The sequence below is a fragment of the Cnephaeus nilssonii genome (genome assembly GCF_951640355.1).
Source record: "Cnephaeus nilssonii genome assembly, chromosome: 19".
NCBI lineage: Eukaryota > Metazoa > Chordata > Mammalia > Chiroptera > Vespertilionidae > Cnephaeus > Cnephaeus nilssonii.
This window is the reverse complement of record NC_137090.1, coordinates 2,742,230-2,750,273: the sequence shown is the minus strand read 5'-3', so window position 1 is coordinate 2,750,273 and position 8,044 is coordinate 2,742,230.

Genomic DNA, 8,044 nt, shown 5'->3' with positions numbered 1-8,044 from the left:
TTTAAATCCACTCCCTGGGGGATGGACACTCGGGCTGCTCCAGTTTCCAGCTATTACGCACGCGCCTGTTAAAACACTTTGTGCAGATCTTTCCGCAAATCCCTGGTGGCAGCGACACAGTGGCATTGTCCCCAACAGACAATTCCAGTGACGAGCTCCTGGACAGGCGAGCTGCCTGGCCACATGACCGCCTTGGCGAGGGGCGGAAACAAATGGGCCTAGTTGAAATTGGGGGGGTGTGTGCGCTTGGGGTGTGGTGAGGGAAGCCGCCCCCGCTTCTGGCTGAGTCCCCGGCCCGGGGGCCGCTCTTGGCGGGGCCCTGAGAGACCCCCTCACCCCCGCACCCGAACAGATCAAGTCCTTACCTGCCTCCTTCCCCGGGGCTCCCTGGGCCCAGGTGTCCTGGCCAAGCCCGGCCCTGGCCTCCCTGGCTGCCGCTTACTTCAGAGAGAGGCCTGGCAGGAAGGGGGGAGAGAGGCGTGGCGGGGGGGGGGGGGGGGCGATGCAGCTACTACCCCTGCCCCACCCCTGAGCACGGCCCGGATTAGACACCGAAGGAGAGACGCTGGCCTGGGTGCTGAGGTGAGAGCTGTAGGCAGGCAGGCAAGAGGGCGCCGTGTAGGAGGATTGCACAACCCGGAGAGGAAGTTCACGGTCAGCACCCTGACGGTCACCCCCTGACGCGGGCGGAGAAAGAGGGGGACCAGGGGGAGCCTAACCAGGCAGCAGAGTCCTTGAAGGAGACTGTGGGACGTTAAAAAGGCGTCTGGGACCAAACCAAAACCAGCCCCACAACCGCCATGATTTTTAAATGAAAACACTTTATGAGACAACATGACAAAAGAGGATAGTCCTCGTTGAAATCCAAATAATTGGTACACAGGGCAAGAAAGAGGAAGTCACAAAGATGTAAATTACTCAACAAACAGGAGACTTGGAGGACGGAGTTCAAGGAGAAGGTGGAGAAACATGCAGGACAGGGAGGGGGGGAGGGTGTCGGGGAGGGGAGGAGGGTGTCCTCGTCGTCGGGAGCGGGGTCTGCGGGTCAGAGGGGCCGCTGTGCGGGGCACTTTCCGGGGAGCGGGGCTCTCTGGGGCGCTCAGGGGAGAGGGGGATGGCCCGCACTCGCTCTCATTTCCAGCCCGGAGGAGGGGGCAGGAGGCAGGGCAGGGTCCTGTGAGCTGTGTGGGCGCGTGTGATTCCGAACACCCGGCCACAGGTGACCGTGACCGCCCGCCACGCTCTGGGGTCACACGCTGTGCTGCTTGTCTGGACGCTGCCCACGCAGACACCCCCCCTGAGCCCCCACCCCCGCTGGCCAAGCCTCCCCCGACTCGCATCCTGCCGCCTGGATGTGTGAGTACAGCTCCTTTGCCCTAACTCTGAGGTACCCATCACCATGGCGTTTGGTGACACCCCCAAAACAGCCAGCGAAGTTAGATCCCAACGGGAAGCGCCCTCGGGGAGGAATTCTCCGCTCCCCCCGGGGCGCTGTGCCCAGCCTTTGCCCTCATTCAGGAGTGCGGGGCCTGCTGTTCCCGCGCCAGCTCCTCTCTTGGTGGGAGCGGGGGGCGGGGGGGGGGGGGCGGTGGCACCCTGGGGGTGCTGTTTGCTCTGGGATCTCGTGGTGCTTGGCATGTGCGTGTGCAGGGTCAGGACCAGGCCTCCGTCGCCTGGTTCCCTGCCCAGAACGTGATGATCCGTGTGAGGTACACTGATGGGCAAACAGCTCTGAGGACAGGGCACTCACCCTCAGGCGTGTAGGGTGCCATCCCTGCTGGGAGCACAGGCGTTGGCTGGAACCTTGCCTCTAGGTGACCTTTGCTTTAGGTGCCGACAGCTGGGCCTGCTGCCAGTCTTCCCAGAGCAAGCCCCAGCCCTCCCGTGCCTGGCACAGCCCTCCCTGCCGCTCCGTCACCCTCCCGCTTTCTGCACCCCCCGCCCCCCGGCCAGGGGGCCACGGGCCACATCAGCACCCTGTTACCCACTCCTCTTCATGAACTTCAGAAACCCCAGCGCTTCCGCACTACAAGCAGAGCAAATAGATGCTGCTGAGCTGAGGCTCCGGGGTGGAACCGAGGTGGGCAAGCAGGAAATGCGGCCGTGGCCGAGTTGTACTTGAACCTGTCAAATCTGTTAGGGTCTCCGAGTGAGGCACATGCGAGGCTGAAAGTGGTAAAAATTAGAAACATCCATGATGAGAGAGAATCATGGATCGGCTGCCTCCTGCACGCCCCACACTGGGGATCGAACCAGCAACCCGGGCCTGTGCCCTGACCGGGAATCGAACCCTGACCTCCTGGTTCCTAGGTCGATGCTCAACCACGGAGCCACACAGACTGGGTGGGAGTCGGAAGTTTAAAGGACGCCTGGCGGCAGTTCTCTGGGCGGGTCCGGATCCTGGGCAGGTCCGGAGGGGAGGGATACTGGTCTCAGCAGATGGAATGTGGTCTCAGCGAAAGGGAATGTCGGTGGCAAAATGATCGAAAGGTCAGTTTCCCAGGGGAGGGGGCATCGATTCAATTATTTGATCAAATCTAACAAAATCCTCCAAACCTGCTGCTTTAGACACAGGAATGTGAGGAAGGAACAATGCTGATTCACGGCCGACCTGTTAGGAACAGTGTGGGTGCCTGATCCATGACCCTGGAAAGGAGGCAGGAGAGAGGCTGTGGTTCATGAAAGACCCATGGTGCGCCCGGCCAGCGTGGCTCCGTGGTTGAGCATCGACCTATGAACCAGGAGGTCAGGGTTTGAGTCCCGGTCAGTGGGGCGTGCAGGACGCAGCCAATCAATGGTTCTCTCTCATCATTGATGTTTCTATCTCTCTCTCTCTTCCTTACTCTCTGAAATCAATAACATATATATATATATATGATCCATCATGCTGCACCCTTGAATGGACACATTGCGGCTCCCCTGTTGGTAAAAGATGATTTCTGGACCAGGTTTTGAATTCTTTTTTTTTTTTTCTTAATTGATTTCAGAGAGGAGAGGGAGAGACAGAAACATCAATGATGGAAGAGAATCATTGATCGGCTGCCTCCTGCACGCCCCCTACTGGGGATCGAGCCCACAACACAGGCGTGTGCCCTTGACTGGAATCGAACCCGGGACCCTTCAGTCCACAGGACGACACTCTATCCACTGAGCCACACAGATAGGGCCAGACTGTGAATTCTTACAAGTTCACTCCTGGTGGGAAGAGGCCTGGGGTCTGGAAGCCCTGGGGGCTCTTGGTCCAGGCTGGATGGGGTCGAGGAAAAGGGCAGGAGCTATTTAGTGCGAAAACGGCTCTCATTGAACTCTGGCCCTGTGAAGGCTTTATTTCAAATTGGTGAGAGAACTAGGCTTCCGAGGAGGTGTCCAGCGTGTATTTCTGGGTGACAGTCTATCGTGGGAAAGAATGGCTTGGTGCCAGGGTGAGACCGTGTGCAGCAAAGGGATGTCTGGGTAAAGGCGCGCTAAGCGTATCCCCAGGAGTAGGGTCAGCCGCGGGGGGCAGAGGCCACCAGGAAGGGCGGGGGCAGAGCCTGAGGCCTCGCAGGCCTGTGGCTGACTGCAGGAGGGGAGGGGCTACGGCGCCATCAAGACCGGTCTCAGGTAAAGCCCAGGCTTCAGGACCCAAGCGTAGGCCACACCACAGTATTGTCCTGACCTAAGGCAAGGGGCAGGGCCTTTGCACCCCTTCAGTGAGGGGCACTGGCTTCCAGGAGTGAGGGGGCGTTGGAGTACCCCCTCCTCTCTGAAATCAATAAAAATATATTTTAAATATATATTAAAAAAAAAAAAAAAAGAACTAGGAACACCTGAAGAAAAAAATAAAAGCTGGGCACTAAAGAGAATGGTGCGCCAAGATGCCGCCACCTACTGCCCGGCGCTGGGACTGCACCCTTTTCCAGCAAAGCAGATCAGTCCTGTTGGCACTAGAAATTCTGTTTAGCTGCTTGGGGTTCTGGGCTTCAGAGTCCAAATCCTGGAGCTAGAGCCCAAAGAAGATGACGGGCATGGCTCTGGTTTAGCCCAGAGTCTCTCGTGGGGGCTGAGAACATGCAGGGAGGACGGAAGAACGACGGGGAAGGAAAACGAGTTCCTGGTTGCATCAGGCGTTGCACACACAGCGGTTTTTAAAAACCTTCGTGAAACGGACACCCTGGAAGTCACGCTGCAGACTGGAAACCGCCTCAGAAAGGGTTAAGGGATGTTTCTCACAGGGTAAGACTGTGACTCGTGCACGATGCTTTTACTTCACGCGTTCATGAATGAAGGGACCGGTAAGGTGTGAACGCTGGTTCCCAGGAGAGCCCAAAGCACAGACACACATGCTGGAGCCCGTCAGGGACGCTAACGTGCATTTACTAACAGGTACAAACCAGGCCACTACCCACGGGGACAGCCACCCGTGTCTCCATTGTACAACATGGGCCACTACCCACGGGGACAGCTACCCGTGTCTCCATTTACAACACGGGCCACTACACACGGGGACAGCTACCTGTGTCTCCACTGTACAACACGGGCCACTACCCACGGGGACAGCCACCCGTGTCTCCACTGTACAACACGGGCCACTACCCACGGGGACAGCCACCCGTGTCTCCATTGTACAACACAGGCCACTACCCACGGGCACAGCTACCCATGTCTCCATTTACAACACGGGCCACTACCCACGGGGACAGCCACCCGTGTCTCCATTGTACAACACGGGCCACTACCCATGGGCACAGCTACCCGTGTCTCCACTGTACAACATGGGCCACTACCCACGGGAACAGCTACCCGTGTCTCCATTGTACAACACGGGCCACTACCCACGGGCACAGCTACCCATGTCTCCATTTACAACACGGGCCACTACCCACGGGGACAGCCACCCGTGTCTCCATTGTACAACACGGGCCACTACCCACGGGCACAGCTACCCATGTCTCCATTGTACAACATGTATTTGCATCTCCGTGGACAAGACTTTTATTACCACCAGTTCACCTCCCCCACCCCACCGGCCGAGAGTTGTCAAAGAGCCCAAAGACAAGGATGGCTGGTCAGATAACGCCAGCGGCGTCCGCTAGATCAGCGGCCTTCAACCTTTTACACCTCAAGGCTCCCATAAACTAACGACTGAAATTCTGCAGCACACCCAAAATGTGTGTTTTTTTGCCAATCTGACCAAAAAAACCCCACAAAAACAGATATAGAGAGAAACCAAGATGGCGGCAAAGGTAAACAACTAAACTGCCGCCTCGTACAACAATTTCAACTAAAAGACAAAACGTCTATCACCCAGAACCACGGGAAAGCTGGCTGAGTGGAAGTTCTACAACTAGAAGGAAAGAGGAAGGGGCACGAATGCTGAAAAGCTGAGACACAGCGGGTCCTCACAGCCAATTGGCCTGGAGGTCAATTCCTCCCAGTGATACCAACAACAATCAAGACTTAACTACAACAAGGCTGAGCACACAGTCCACAAAGGGGAACACCAAGAGTGTCCACCTCAGGTAACTGGGAGGCCGACCCACTGGGCCATATAGGACACCTAGCACACAAAGCTACTCTACCAACTCAGGGAAGCAGCGAAAATGAGGAGACAAAGAAACATCACAAACGAAAGAAATGGAGGAGAACAAACGACTGGACATAAAGTTCAAAACCACGGTTATAAGGTTTTTCAAGAATTTCCTAGAAAAGGCCCATAAATTTAATGAGACCCTCGAGGATATGAGCGAGACCCTAGAGCAGGTATCCTCAAACTACAGCCCGCGGGCCACATGCGGGTGTTTTTGCCATTTTGTTTTTTTACTTCAAAATAAGATATGTGCAGTGTGCGTAGGAATTTGTTCATAGTTGTTTTTTTTAATTTTATTTTTAAAAATATATATTTTATTGATTTTCTACAGAGAGGAAGGGAGAGGGATAGTTAGAAACATCGATGAGAGAGAAACATCAACCAGCTGCCTCCTGCACACCCCGCACCGGGAATGTGCCTGCAACCAAGGCACATGCCCCTTGACTGGAATCGAACCTGGGACCTTTCAGTCCGCAGGCTGACGCTCTATCCACTGAGCCAAACCGGTTTCGGCTGTTCATAGTTTTTTTTAAACTATAGTCCGGCCCTCCAACTGTCTGAGGGACAGTGAACTGGCCCCCTGTTTAAAAAGTTTGAGGACCCCTGCCCTAGAGGATATGAAAAAGGACCAACTAGAAATTAAACATACACTGACTGAAATAAAAAATATTATACAGAGACCCAACAGCAGACTAGAGGAACGCAAGAATCAAGTCAAAGATTTGGAATACAAAGAGGCCAAGGACACTCCTCCAGAGAAGCAAGAAGAGAAGAGAATTCAGAAAGTTGAAGATAGTGTAAAAAGCCTCTGGGACAACTTCAAACGTACCAACATCAGAATTATGGGGGTACGAGAAGAAGAGAGAGAGCAAGATGCTAAAAACCTATTTGAAGAAATAATGAATGAAAACTTCCCCCACCTGGTGAAAGAAATAGACTTACAAGTCCAGGAAGTACACAGAACCCCAAACAAAAGGAATCCAAAGAGGACCACACCAAGACACATCATAATTAAAATGCCAAGGGCAAAAGACAAAGAGAGAATCTTACAAGCAGCAAGAGAAAAACAGTTAGTTACCTACAAGGGAGCACCCATACGATTATCAGCTGATTTCTCAATAGAAACTTTGCAGGCCAGACGGGAATGGCAAGAAATATTCAAAGTGATGAATAGCAAGAACCTGCAACCAAGACTACTCTACCCAGCAAAGTTAGCATTCAGAATTGAAGGGCAGATAAAGAGCTTCACAGATAAGAAAAAGCTAAAGGAGTTCATCACCACCAAACCAGTATTATATGAAATGCTGAAAGGTATTCTTTAAAAAGAGGAAAAAGAAGAAGAAAGATAAAAATTATGAACAACAAATACATATCTATCAACAAGTGAATCTAAAACTCAAGTGAATTAAAAATCTGAGGAACAGAATAAACTGGTGAATATAATAGAATCAGGGGCATAGAATGGGAGTGGATTGATAATTCTCAGGGGGAAAGGGGTGTCTGTGTGGGGGTACGGGAAGAGACTGGACAGAAATCATACACCTATGGATAAGGACAGCGGGGGGGGGGGAGGTAAGGGCAGAGGGAGGTGTGGGAACCGGGTGGAGGGGAGCTATGGGGGGGGGGGGGGGGGAGGAGAAACAACTGTAATAATCTGAACAATAAAGATTTATTTAAAAAACAAACAAACAAAAGAGGTATAATTGTGATTCATTCGCGACGGCTGGCTGGCTACTGTAGTGTGGTCTGTGGTCGTGTTTTTATTTGCCGGTCTAAGGGGAAAGGGTCCGTGGGCCACTGCGTAGCCAGGGACTGCGTGTTTTATAAGTTCTGTGGCGGCACCGGCTGAGAACCGCTGCCCTGGACAGTCTAGAGTGCAATGAGCTGCCTTCACCGCTGCGAAGAGAAGATCGGACTTCAAACCCGGATCCGTTCCCATCAGTTCCGCTCTTGCCTCTGTGCCGACAGCTTTTGCAGTGAGGGTGGTTTTCAGCGGAGATCTGTTCAGTTAAAATTCCTCCGTCTCAAGAAGGGAGCCCTGCCCTAGCCGGTGTGGCTCAGTGGATAGAGCGTCGGCCTGTGGACCGAAGGGTCCCGGGTTCGATTCCCATCAAAGGCCACGAACCTCCGTTGCAGGCTCCTCCCTGCCTGGGCCCTGGTCAGGGCATGAGCAGGAGGCAACCAACCGATGTGCTTCTCTCACATCGATGTTCTCTCTGTCTCTCCCTCTCTCCCCCTCGCCCTGATAATCGGTGGGAAATACCCTCCGGTGAGGATTAAAAAAAAAGGGAAAAGAGAAGAAAGGCCCTGTCCTCCCCATCCCAGGCAGAACCTTCGGCAACTTTCCAAGCTCTCCCAACGCCAGTCACGGCCGTCTGGGCGCGTGCCTCGTGGTGCGGACAGACGGACAGACGGACAGACGATGTTCCCCCCCAGGCCCGGAGGGCTGGGGCCTGCCGAGCCTCCGAGGGGCCC